Source organism: Peromyscus eremicus, chromosome 12 (genome assembly GCF_949786415.1).
Source record: "Peromyscus eremicus chromosome 12, PerEre_H2_v1, whole genome shotgun sequence".
Lineage (NCBI taxonomy): Eukaryota > Metazoa > Chordata > Mammalia > Rodentia > Cricetidae > Peromyscus > Peromyscus eremicus.
The window spans coordinates 64,159,687-64,173,343 of NC_081428.1; the positions used below are offsets into that span (position 1 = coordinate 64,159,687).

Genomic DNA, 13,657 nt, shown 5'->3' on the forward strand with positions numbered 1-13,657 from the left:
CAAGAGCAAGGAGTCCCGGCAGTCGCCTGCTGATTGACAACCCGCCTTCTAGATTCAAGCTGTCAGCGAATCTGCAGCTGGAACCGGGCAAAAACAATCCTAGCTAAACAAAAATGGACGGGAAAACCCCACAAGCAATGGGGGTGGGAAACAGGCTGCCATTTGTAATGAAGATGTCTTAATAAAGACGATGATTGGAGCCAGCTGTGACAGCTGGATGGTTCAGCTGAATGGCTTCTGGCAGAGAGTGCGGCAGTGGCTTGGGCGTGAAGGTGATCAGAGCAGCACCTTAGCAACCAGAAGCGGATGGGAAGTGTGACAGCTGGGTACCAGCTCACTGCCACCACAGTGGCGGAAGCAGGACCTGCCAGCTGATGGAGAACTTCTGGCCAGTCTAGAATTCTTCCCACTTCCTTCTGTATTTGATAGCTCTTCCCTGATCCCTTTTTGCATCTTATTGGCAAGCACACACATCCAGCCAATCAGAGCTCACCTGGCTCTACGTAACTGACTGAGGACACAAAACTGGTAGGTTCTTTGGAGGAAGAGAAGAAGAGGGACTTCAGAACCCAGTTCCTATCCTGATTCCAGCTCCCAGACTTGCTGGAGGCATTCAGCGGCCAAGCATTTGGCCTCAGGCAGGAGACTGGCTCAGGCTCCCGCTCTTCCAGCTTTTGGGACTGCAGCCGCAGGCAAGAGGATTCATTTCTGCCTCAGGCTTCAAGACTTGACACTTGGTCTGCAGATGGGAGTCGGTTCCTGCAGCTCGGAAAACACCAGCTGCCCATTGATCTCAGTTCCAAAGGCCCCTGTCTCCAACCAGACACAGAGGAACTGCCACTCCTGCTGCTCATGTCCGTGACCTGCTTCCAGAAGACACACTCTGCAAGGGACTGTTCTCAGTGGCACCCCCAAGTCCTCCAAGAACTTTTGAGCTATAACACTTGCCAACAGTCTCCCAGCTCACACCCCAAAACCTGCTCAGAGTGCTTTGAGGTGACGTGGTATTCTGTGGTCACACAGGGTCTCAGAGTTCTGCTTTCCTACTGGAAGTTTTACTTTCCTATTTATATAATTGCTCTCAAGGGGCAAATGAAGTTCCCTTTGATTGCCCTTTGCCCTTTGCCTACTCCCTTCCTGGAGGGAGGGCAAGGCAAGAACTCGAGACAGAAAAATCGAGTGCCTCACCTTTTAAATCCACAGGCTGGCCTCGAACTCACAGAAATCCGCCTGGCTCTGCCTCCCAAGTGCTGGGATTAAAGGCATGTGCCTCCTCTGCTGGCCATGCACAAATTTTTTAAGGACATAGCCTTTTTTCTCCCTCCCCTTCCTTTCTTCCTTTCCTCTTCATCTTTCTTCTCTTTCTCTTCTCCTCCTCATCTTTCCTAGCACCTCTTCACTGCCAATAGGGAAAATTGCCTGAGGCTCGGGGGGCAACAGATTCCACCAGCTGTGCCATCTCACAGGCATTTCCAGGCCGGGGAGAGGACTGAGCTGTCAAGGGTGACAATCCTGGGAAGAAGACATAAGGCGGCTGTAGAAATGTCCATGGAGAACAACTCTTTCCTGCTTCCAAGGCCATAGAAATGTCTGGTCCCTCCTTGTGCCCAAAGGAGCAAACTGGAAGTCATGGATTCTTAGCTACCTGGAGTTAAGTGAGGGGCAAGAGGCAAAGGGAGTTTCCAGCAGAACCACGAGGAAACAAAAGTTTAAATGTCAGAACCAAGCAGCTGAGAACCACCTGCAGTCACAGGATGACATATGGAGGCCGACTGTCGGTGATCTGTTCTCGTGATTCTCCGTTGCTGGGTTTTCTGGTGACCCTGATATCTTTTTCGTAGCAAAAGTTCCCATTCTCCAGCCAAGAACACCAGTGGTCCATTGCTCTCAACCTCAAAGGACCATGTCCCCCCTGGACTCCATCTCTAGGCCCGTTTACTCCTCCTTCATGGCGTTTGCCAGTTCCAGGTAGGTCACCTCAAAGCTGCCAGGTCCACAGTACTCTACCATGATGTGGACTCCATTGCCTGGCTCTGCCTCCCCTGGGTGGGGCACTACGGACATCTGCCCTGGTTCCTCCCTACTGATCTCTGCCATCTCTGCCGCAGGGATGCTCCTGTGTTTGTCTGTCCCTCCCTCCCTCCCTTCCTCCCTCCCTCCCTTCCTTCCTTCCTTCCTTCCTTCCTTCCTTCCTTCCTTCCTTCCTTCCTTCCTTTCTTCCTTCCTGTGTTCCTTCCTTCCTTCCTTCTTTTTTTTCTGATCTCATATATGCCAGGTTGGCCTTGAACTTGCTATGCGGCTGAGGATGACCTTTCACTTCTGTTTTTCCCGCCTCCATCTTCCGAGTCCTGGGATTACAGGTGTGTACCATCACGCCTACCTTATATGCATCCTGGATCAAACCCAGGCTGCATGAACGATAGTGCAATCACTCTACCGTCTGCTCTACATTCCCAGTTCCTCATTGTCTTGAGAGAATTCCTTACCACACAAAAGTTTTAAAGTTTGACTAAGTCCAACTTACCTCACTCTTTTCTTTGATTGTGGGTTCTTCTGACATCGTATCTGAAAACTTAGTGCTTAGACCAAGGTCACCAAGTCCACGCCTCTGTTTTATTTATTTATTTTTTCTAAGTTTTGCAGTTTGGGTTGTTACAGTTAGAGCTCAATGTCTTTGTCCCCAGATCTCAGCATCCCTGTCCCATGGAAACACCTATGACTATTTCTTAGAAAAGAAGTGTCAACTGAAATACTCCCAACATTTTGACGTCTCTGGACACACACTATCAAGTTGTTCTCCAAATCGGGTGCACCGATTTTCATGTCCTCTCGAAAGTATGGGAGGCACATGTTTTCTTTGCACACTGAGAAGCTTGTGTACGGTTTTTGTTAATCTTGGTAGATCAGGTGGCATCCAGTTCTCACTGTCCTTCCTCCCATGATGCCATTCACTCTTTTCTAGCTAACATTATTTCTAAGTATTAAGACAATCGGCAATGGGCAGAGTTATTTCTTTATTTGCTTGTTTGTTTATTGTCTTACATATTATGGGCAGAGTCTTTTTATGTTGCCCAAACTGAAGAAATGGTGTGAAAATTGAGATACTGTAGACAGATTGATTTATCTCATCGGTGGAAATAACACCACATGGTGCACCTTGGCACACAGTGCTGAGGAGGGCAGGGAGGAAGAGGAAGAGAAAGGAGATACAACAGCGAATGGGATGGCCCTACATGCTCACAGTTCATCCCTAGTCCAGGAAAAACTTGTGCTTGTAAGGTACATTCTCGAAGTTCCCGGAAGTTCGAAACGGTCTGATACCATCCCCATAGTAATCATGAAGATCAGCTTGGCGGTAAACATGACTGAAGTGAAGCCGAGAAGTCAACAGCTACTAGTTACTGATGATCCGTCATGCACTTGGTGTTGATTTAGAGATGTGGTAATTAACTGGACGCTTACCCAGTTAAGTAAGCGTGGTTGAGAAGAGAGAAACACAACAGGTCAACTGCTGAATGACTTCTCCTGGGGAGATGAAGGTGAATGTCTACTCACCCCAGATAGGGCGCCAACGACAGACCAAATAAACGATCCCATCTGAGTTTAATCGGTGAAACAGTGAGTTTATCGAGGTGACTTACAAAAGTGTAGGTAAAGGGGTCCAGCTGCGTCACTGAAAAGCTCACCCACAATGGATGACCCTTCAAGAAAGCTTCATCCCTGACCGGAGAATTATCCAGATGGCAGGTAGGAGCCTGGGTGCAGCTTGTCACCCAGGCCTTTGAAGCTTTTTGGTGTTGGGTGTTTTCAACTGTGCTTATGGCCTAGGACATGTATGGGGTGCTGGGATGGGTCATCTACTGAGAGAGGAGTGACGATGAGCAGCCAAGAGCTTCACCTCAGCTGCCCATGTCCTAAGGAAGGAGGCATCAGTCAAGTGAAAACCCAGGCCATCCACTGGGCAGCTCGGCTGATGTCTCCCCAGCCTCATTTTACACCAAAACAGCCCTTTAAACGTTCTTTTCTCTCTTTAATCAGGCTTGAGTCCCATCTGCTTAATTCCCAGTGGTGTGGACAAATCCTCCTAGTCTTCTCTTACCAGGCTTTACATGTCCACTCATCAGCACGGTGATAAAGAATTTCTTTTTAGAGGTAAAATGAAATCCTGCTTTGCAAAAGTGGACTTTTTCTGATGTATCAAACTTCAGTGCTCATGAGATGTCCATTAAAATAGAGATTCCCGTTCACCTGTCTGTCGTAGGCCCCAGGATTTTTCACTTTTAACATCCTGTGATGCCAACACTGCTGGTCCCCAGGTCACACTTGGAGGTGCCCAAGTGTCAGGTGCCTATGAGACACACCCAGTTGACCTGGAGCCTGAAAACACAGAGCTATTATTCCAGGCTTGTGTGTGCACTCTGAGCATGGCAAGTGCCTTCAGCAGCCATAGCTGATTTCTCATCCTTGGAAGCTTAGCCCCAACCCCAGTGCACCCCACACCACAGCTCTGCTCCCAGGTCTGCTTAAGAGCACCTTGCCCTGAGTCCCTGAGCCATGTATGCTGGGAAATGTTGTTGGTTGTTTTTGCTCTTTTAGGGGGCCTGCCACTCAGCTCCCAAATAAATCACACACAGAGGTGTGGTGGCATTGTGTTCCCCAAAATATTGTGTACCTTAATAAACTTATCTGGGGTCAGAGAACAGAAAAGCCACAAGATACTTAGGCTAGAAAATGTTAGCACACGCCTTTAATCCTAGCATTCCAGAGACAGAAATCCTTCTGGATCTCTGTGAGTTCAAGGCCGCATTTGAAACAGCCAGGCATGGTGACACACGCCTTTAATCCCAGGGAGTGGTGGTAGAAAGCAGAAAGGTTTATAAGGCATGAGGACCAGAAACTAGAAGCATTTGCCTGGTTAAGCATTTGGCTGGTTAAGCATTTGGCTGATTAAGCATTCAGGCTTCTAGCAGCAGTTCAGCTGAGAGCCATTGGGATGAGGACACAGAGGCTTCCAGTCTGAGGAAACAGGACCAACTGAGGAATTGGCAAGGTGAGATAGCTGTGGCTTGTTCTGGTACTCTGACCTTCCAGCATTTACCCCAATAACTGGCTTCGGGTTTGATTTTATTAATAAGAACTTTTAAGATTCATGCTACACAGAGGTTTATTGTTAATCACAAATGCCCAGCCTTAGCTTGGCTTGTTGCTAGCCAGCTTTTCTTAACTTTAAATTGTCCCATCTACCTTTTGCCTCTGAGCTTTTCCTTTTCTTGCTTTTGTAAATCTTACTTTCACTCTTACTCCATGGCTGGCTGTGGTGGCTGGCCCCTTCTTTTCTCACTCCTTCTCTTACTCCTTCTTCCTCCCAGACTTCTCCTTCTATTTATCCTCTGTCTGCCAACCCTGCTTATTTCTCTCTCCTGCCTCACTATTGGCCATTCAGCTCTTTATTAGACCATCAGGTGTTTTAGACAGGCAAAGTAACACAGCTTCACAGAGTTAAACAAATGCAACATACACAAAAGTAACACACCTTAAAATAATATTTACAATAGGGAAGTCTGGGCTGGTTGAAGAAGCCTCCTCCTGTTTCTGATACATGACAGCGTAGCCCCTCCCTCACCACACCTGCCATCAGGTGTGTTTGGGGTGCCCCAGCATGTGCTGCCATTCTGACACACACATCTCATTGAGGAGTTTCCCCTCTGATGCCACATGGTTTTAGTCTTTCCCAGGTGGCTTCCTGTTTGGGCCTGGGGGGGGCTGGGTTTGACCTCTAAGAGAGGATGTGGACTTCAGAGAAAGGAATGTGAATTAGGACGAGGTTCTGCTTAGGGAGAACTAAGGTCTTTTATGAACTTATCACAATGAGTCTGATTTCCTTATCAATCATGGTGGACCACACAGAACTTACCCCTTTGGAATGCTAAACCCACTGGCATCATCACAAGGTTTGACCTAACGTTGCAGTCCACACAGAGGACAACATCAGTGTACCCCAGGACACCTCCAGATGTGTGGTGGCTTGAATGAGAATGGCTCCCGTGGGCTCATCTATTTGAATGCTTGATCACAAGGGCCTGCAGATCGAGATGTAGCTCTCAGCTACTGCTCCAGTGCTATGGGTGCTGCCATGCTTCCTGCCACCATGTCCCCCACCACGATGATAATGTGATAAACTTCTGAAACTGTAAGCAAGCCCCCAGTTATATGCTTCCTTTTATAAGAGTTGCCTTGGTTATGGTGTCTCTTCACAACAATAGAACAGTGACTAAGACAGAAGTTGGTACCAGGAGTGGGGTCTTGCCCTGAGGTCACTACTCCCTTTATTCCATTTAGCATTAGGCATTTCTTTAAGATTTTTATCTCCTTGAGCACTGGGCTTAGCTCAACTACAGTTTCTGGTGTTCCTTTTCTCCACAAACTGCGTGTTTTGTATTTCTCTTTGTCCAGTATGCTCCTTTTCACTATAGATCTGTGTCAGATTGATTACTAATAACCACATGGCACAGTCAATACGAGGCTGTCTTGAAATTTCCTCTGCCAACACCAGCAATTCAAAACTCTTCATGTTAGCTTCAGGCAGATTTTTAGGGCTTGGGCACCACATACTTTGCCAAAATATCACAAGTATTGTCTCTAGGCCACTTACTAACATTCCTGCCCTCTGAAACATATTGAGCCAAGCCGTCATAATTTACATCGCTCTCAGCACCACTGATTAAGCACTATTTAAAGAATTCAATTGCTTTCCTAATCCAAAGTCCCAAAGTCTACATTCCACCAACAAATAGCATGGTCAGGTCTGTCACAGCAATACCCAACTCCCTGGTACCAATTCCACAGCTAAGGGAAGCCACTGAGACCAGGCATGTGTCAAGGGTATCCATTCATGGAGGCCCATAGAGGCCATTGCATGAAGCTATGAAGGTGAAACCTAGATTTTGTTGGAGACCTCAAGATGTTGGAGGTGCAGAGCCATGGGATACCTGCCAAGGATAGCTGCTAACAGGGTCTGGGACCAGCCCAAGAGGGAGAAGTGTGTTGCAGTCAACAAAGCAAAAAGGTGTTGGAGATCTGAAGAGTGTTTTGACGTCAGACATGAAGATGCAGAAGTTGGAGTTTGCCCAGCTGGTTTTCAGGTGTGCTTTGGTCCAGTATTTCCTTTTTATGTTTCCTTTCCTCCCTTTGGGGATGGTAATGTATATTCTGTACCATTGTATGTTGGAAGCATGTAGTCTGCTTTCTAACTTTGATTTTCAGAGGTTACAGTTAAGAAATTACACAAATCTCATCTCAGAAGAGACTTTGAACTTTGTACTTTCAAACAGTGTTGAGACTGTGATAGACTATGAGGACTTTTGAAGTTGGACTAAATGCATCTAGCATTATGATATGGCTACAAGCCTATGGAGCCCAGGCAGTCAGGTGTTGTGGCTTGAATAAGAATGGCCTCCATAGGCTCATATTTGAATACTTGGTGTGGTAGTTTGAAAGAAAATGGCCCCCAAAGGGAGTGGAAATATTAGGAGGTGTGGCTTCCTGGAGTAGGTGTGGTCTTGTTGGAGAAAGTTTATCACTGTGGAGGCGGGCTTTGAGGTCTCATACATGACCAAGCCATGCCCAATGAGACAGACCACTTCCCGTTGCTTGCAAGTCAAGATATAGGACACTTGGCTACTTCTCTAGCACCATATCTGCCTGTCTGTCACCATGTCACACCATGATGATAATGGACTAAACCTCTGAAAATGTAAGCCACCCCAATTAAGTGTTCTTCTATTATAAGAATTGCCATGGTCATAGTATCTCTTCACAACAATAGAAACCCTAACTAAGACATTTGGTCACCAGAGAGTGGCACTATTTGAAAGGATTTGGAGGTATGGCCTTGTTGAGAAGTGTGTCACTGGAGGTGGGCTTTGAAGTTTTAAGAAGCCTTTTCCAAGCCCAGAGTCTCCCGCTCTTCCTGCTGCCTGCTGATCTGGATACAGAACTCTCAGCTCCTTCTCCAGCACCATGTCTGCCTGTGTGTCGCCATACTTCCCACTGTGATGATAATGAACTAAACCTCTGAAACTGTAAGCCAGCCCCAGTGAAATGTTTTCCTCTATAAGAGTTGCCGTGGTCATGGCGTCTCTTCACAGTGATAGAACAGTGACTAAGACACTAAGTCTTAAGAGTTTCCCTCTTCCTTCCAGGAGGGACTATTTCAAGTAGCTGCTTAACACCAACAGATAAAGAAATACTTCCTATTGTAAGTAGAAGGATACAATGTTACCTAGGGTTCCCAGAAAAGGAAGGGACAGGGGAAGGGAGGGAGGAGAGGGAGGAAGGAGGGAGAGAGAGAGAGAGAGAGAGAGAGAGAGAGAGAGAGAGAGAGAGAGAGAGAGTCTTATAAAATTATGGAGGTTGGGAAGTCCCACAGAGCCAGGGGGCTGGAGGCTAGTTGTGTAATTCCATTTTAAGTCAGAAGCCTGAGCACTAGGAGAGCTGTGGCTGAGTTCCACTCCCGGAATGGGCAGACCTGAGACCTCCAGAATTCCCAGTGTTGCCGCTGAAGACAGGAAGGACTGATGGCCTAGCTTGAGGGGGTCAGGTAGGAGGAACTGTTTCTTTCTTCAGGGATAGTTAGTACCTTTGCTCTGTATAGACCTTCAACTGGTGAATAAAACTCCCTCCCTCTCTCCCTTCTTCCCTCCCTCCCTCTCTCCCTCTCTCCTCTCTCTCTCTCTCTCTCTCTCTCTCTCTCTCTCTCTCTCTCTCTCTCTCTCCTGCTGAGGCTGGAGCCCAGATCTGTGCTTATGTTAACCATTGTCCACCACTGAATGATACCCCTAGCATAAGCCACATTATGGAGGACAATCTGTTTTATACTCAGTCTACTAACTCATATCCTAATTTTCCCCCAAATACCTTCCAGGCATATTCAGAATACTGTTTTACCAAATATCAGGGCATCTTGAAGCCCAGCAAAGTGGACACAAAATTAACCATCACAGCTAGGCTTGGCAGAGGCCTCCCTAAGGCAGCAGTGTCGGAGCTGAGAGTCAGGGCATTAGGGGAAGAGCCTTCTGTGGAAATGGAATAGAAAATTCTAAAGTGAGAGCCAACTTGAGTATGTAGGATTGACAAGACTAACGTGTTTGGAAGGAGGTAAGCAAGGGGAAGATTTGTAGGGAGAGAGTTGAGAAGCCTTTGTTGTGCGGGGCTATAAATCCTGACTAGAAGTTGGATCTCATTCTATGTTGTATGCAAAGGTGTTAGAGTGGCATCAGAAAGACTGTGGTGGGGAACAGGAAGGGCATCCATTTGTGTTTGCTGGGGAAGGGGAACAGCTAGCTGTAAGGTCAAGATATGGGGCTGCGAAGACGATGCCATGGATTGGACGTACTCTCATAGCAAAGCTTATAGAGCCCTGGTAGTGGACTGACTGTACCATACAAGACTAAAAGATGCATCAAATGTTATTCTTGGATTCTGGTCTGGGCAAACAGATGCATATTGGTGTTACTTATCAAGTTTGGAAAATGTTTGCTGGGACAAATAAAATTCTAGAACTGATCAGAGTTCTCATTGGATTGTATTAAATCTCAGTGTGTTATCTCCTAAGCAGAAGCCAGGCTTAGCTCTTTTAGACTGCTGTAACCATACAGCAGACTGGATGACTTAAAAACAAGAGAACTTTCTCACCATTCTGGAGGCAGGGAATCCACACAGGGCAGTTACAGATCCAGTGTTCGGTGAGATCCACTTCCTTGTAGATAGGTTTCTGGTTCCAGCTTCATGAGGCAGAAGGGCTGAGGGAGCTTTCTTTAGCATCCTATAAAAAGGCACTGGTTCCATTCAAGGGAGCTCAGCCATCACAGCTATGTCCCCACAGCCCTATTTTAATGCCATCACTTTGCGGATTAGTATATTCATTCATCAGGATTCTCTGGAGGAACAGAATTTATAGAATGTCTATCTATCTGTCTATCTGTCTATCTATCTATCATCTATCTATCTATCTATCTATCTATCTATCTATCTATCTATCTATCATCTATCTATCTATCTATCTATCTATCATCTATCTATCATCTATCTATCTATCTATCTATCTATCTATCTGTCTATCTATCATCTATCTATCTATCTATCAATCATCTATCTATCTATCATCTATCTATCTATCTATCTATCTATCTATCTATCTATCATCTATCTATCATCTATCTATCTATCTATCTATCTATCTATCTATCTATCTATCTATCTATCTTTCTATCTATCTTTCTATCTATCTTTCTATCTAGAGGATTTATTAGAATGGCCTACAGGCTGTGGTCCAGCTAGTCTAAGAATGGCTGTCTACCAATGGAAGGTCCAAGAATCTGGTAGTTGTTTAGTCCATGAGACTGGATGTCTCAGCTGGTCTTCAGAATCTGTGTCCATTTTTTTCTGGGCTGCTTGTCCAGAGCAGAATCACCATATATGCCAGAATTCCAAAGAGGTAGGCTCTAAATGCCAGGGAAGAAATGGACTTTCCAATGAGAGCGAGAGCAAACACTCCTTTCTCCCATGTCCTTTACACAGGCTGCCAACAGAAGGTGTGGCACAGATTAAAGGTGGATCTTCCCCCCTTAAAGATCCAGATTAGACGTGGATCTTCCCACTTCAAATGATTTCATTAAGAAGAATCCCTCACAGGTGTGCCTAGCCATTTGGGTTTTAGTTAATTCTAGATGTGGTCAAATTGACAACCCAGAACAGCCATCACAGTTAAGTTAGCATTGTACCATTTGAATCAGGCTGGGACATCAGCATTCGGTGTATTGCATGTTCTGGCCAACATTGGGTTTCCCTGGCTTTCTACACCACTTATCCATTCAAAGAACATTTACTGAGAACCTGCTCTGCACAATGCTCTGGAAGGGCAGCACAGGACAGACCAGACATAGAAAGGACCCTTGTCTCCGGCAATGTCCCAAATCGGAACCAGAAGTTCTACTGAGGTTCTTCTATGTGTTGGACACACGCACAATAGCCCAGGTCCATCCCCAGTACTGCAGTGTTTTCAGTTTAATTGGATAGTGTAGGCAGAGAAACTGGGAGTCATAAATTCATTCAAGATGCCTCTGGTGGATGCCTACACGCTCCAGGCACTGTGCTAAACATGTGCTGTGTGGACAGAGATAAAATGCATTTTTGTCTCCTCCAAACTCCCCTTCACGTGGAGAGGGGTGGGCAAGCAAATGTTTCCATCCCAATGTGGTGGAGGAGGGACCCCACTGAAACAGACATGTACGCTTAGCAGGGCCCGCTGTCCCCACCAGGGGAGGTCACTTAGAAGAGCGCCTGTGACAGCTGTGTCTTGGAGAATGACCCCCCCCCTCCAAAAAAAAGAATGAAACCATTCCTGCTCAAGGGGAACAGAGTGGGGTTTGGGGGAGAACAGAGCTGAGGGGCTTGCAGGGGAGGGAGCCCCTCAGGGTGCCCAGAGAGGAGCTGGTGGCAGGCCTTGAACATCGTAGTTCCTTTACATGGTGGTTGAGATGGATGTGCATGGGCATGCGTGTGGAGTGTGTAGGGGTGTGGAATGGAGGCTGACGAGGGAGAGAGAAGAAAGGGGAGCCTGAGATGAAGGGGTTGGGTGAGGCTGGGACTCTGCCACCCCGAAGACCTGTGTGGCTGGGAAAGGTTTCCCCGGGGAGCGGGTAAAGAAGAGCTGAAAGGAGAACTCGGACCTAAGGGGCAAAGAGAGTTGTAGTCCATGGCCATGACCGTTAGAAGCAGAGCAGCCCTTCCGTGTGGATTGTTACCTTCCCAGGGACACTGAGGCACACAGACGTCTTTGTTTTATTTATTATTTATGTGTGTGTGACACGTGGTGTGTGTGTGTGTGTGTGTGTGTGTGTGTGTTTTGCACGTATATGAGCGTGAGGGTGTGTACACCTGTACATACATACGTGGAGATGACAGCAGGATGCCGAATGTCTTTCTCTGCCTTTTGCCTTGACACGAGGCCTCTCACTGAGTGGGAAGCTCTCACCTTGTTGGCCAGGCTGGCTGGCCTAGAAAGTCAGCTCTCACGATTTGCCCCATGCTGGGGTTACACATATGTGTAGCCGTGCTTGGCTTTTTATTCAGTGTTGAGGATTTGAACTCTGGTCTTCTATGCTTGTAGAGCAAGCACTCATACCCACTGAGGAGGCATCTTCCTAGCTCCTATCCACCCCCCCCCTTTTTTTTTTTTTTTGGTTTTTCGAGACAGGGTTTCTCTGTGTAGCTTTGCACCTTTCCTGGAACTCGCTTTGGAGACCAGGCTGGCCTCGAACTCACAGAGATCTGCCTGGCTCTGCCTCCCGAGTGCTGGGATTAAAGGCGTGCACCACCACCGCCCGGCCTATCCACCCCATTTTAAGGCAAGGAAACAGGACCAGAGAGGTTGGTTGGGGTGGTTGGCTATACTGGGTGGACTTCCATACTGTATCTTTGGCCTTTGGTCCTATATCGCTCCTTCTGTTGCGGGTTAGAACTCAAGACAACACCCTCTGCCTCCCAAGAGGAACCCGGGCATTACACTGAAACCAGTGAACGTCAGGCTAGGCCAGAGCTGGTGGCAGGACCGGTCCCTTGCCCAGCCTAGCAGCCCCTCCCTGAACAGTATGAGCCCTTGCTCCCCTGAGACTCAAGGACTCATCACCCCGCCTCCCCTGCTCCCCAGCACGCCTGACAGCCGCCAAGCTCATCACCTCTGAGATCAGAAAGCCCTGCAAGTAGACACTAGTGGTCTGGGGCTGGGGAAAACACACAGAAGAGCAATTAAAGCCGCACGTGGTTGTGAGCCCGCCTCTAATGGTTTGCAGCTGGAGGAAGGGCCGGCTCCCCTAGGCTCGGCGGGTGCTCGCGCTGGCTCGCTGGGGCTGCCTGTCTGTACTTCCCATCCCGACCAATTAGATCCCCATGTGTGCTGCAGGCGTGAAAAAATAGAAAGTGAGTAATCCTTCATTCGCCTCGGCGTGGCACACAGCTTTGATCCTCTTGGTGCGGTGGCCCCGTTCCATCAAAAAGTGCGTCTGTCTCGGGCTCTTTTCTTTCTTTCTTCCCTTTTTTTTTTTTTTTTTTTGTTAACCCAGTTTCTTTTTCTCAAAATGACATGGACCTCCACCCAGAAACCTGTGAAATGACCACCATCCATCTTCAGACCCTTCTGATCAAAGCTGGGTTGGATTTTTTTTTTTTTTTTTTTTGTCGCTCTTTTAGACTTCTGCTACAGTCAGTCCCTCCTAAGACTGGTTTGCTGCCAGTGTTTCCAGGCTGAAATCAAAAGGAATCATCTATTAATATCAGCCTTTGGGCAACAAGGCCACCATTGTTTTTTTTTTTTTTTTTTTTTTCTCATTTCAGAATATCTGCAGTCTGGGGTGGGAGCGTGTGTGTGTGTGTGTGTGTGTGTGTGTGTGTGTGTGTGTGTGTGTGTGTAGGGAGACAGGTTAAATAAGCAGTTTCAAAAATAAGCAGGGATAAGGGACGTTAGCGTCTCTGGTGTCTTTCAAAGATGCGGCCAGGCTCGATAAGTATCTATAGATTCAAATATTGGGGAACTGTTTGCTTTTGAAAGTGCTACGGTCCTGGAGGCCTGTTGGGTGTGAAGGACTGACTGAGGCTTACA

General features: G+C 47.2%; 1 pseudogene; it reads right to left on the reverse strand.

Annotated features, from left to right (window-relative positions):
* Nucleotides 1-1,747: 1,747 nt before the first annotated feature.
* LOC131922255 (migration and invasion enhancer 1-like) lies at nucleotides 1,748-2,097 on the reverse strand (annotated as a pseudogene).
* Nucleotides 2,098-13,657: the final 11,560 nt, after the last annotated feature.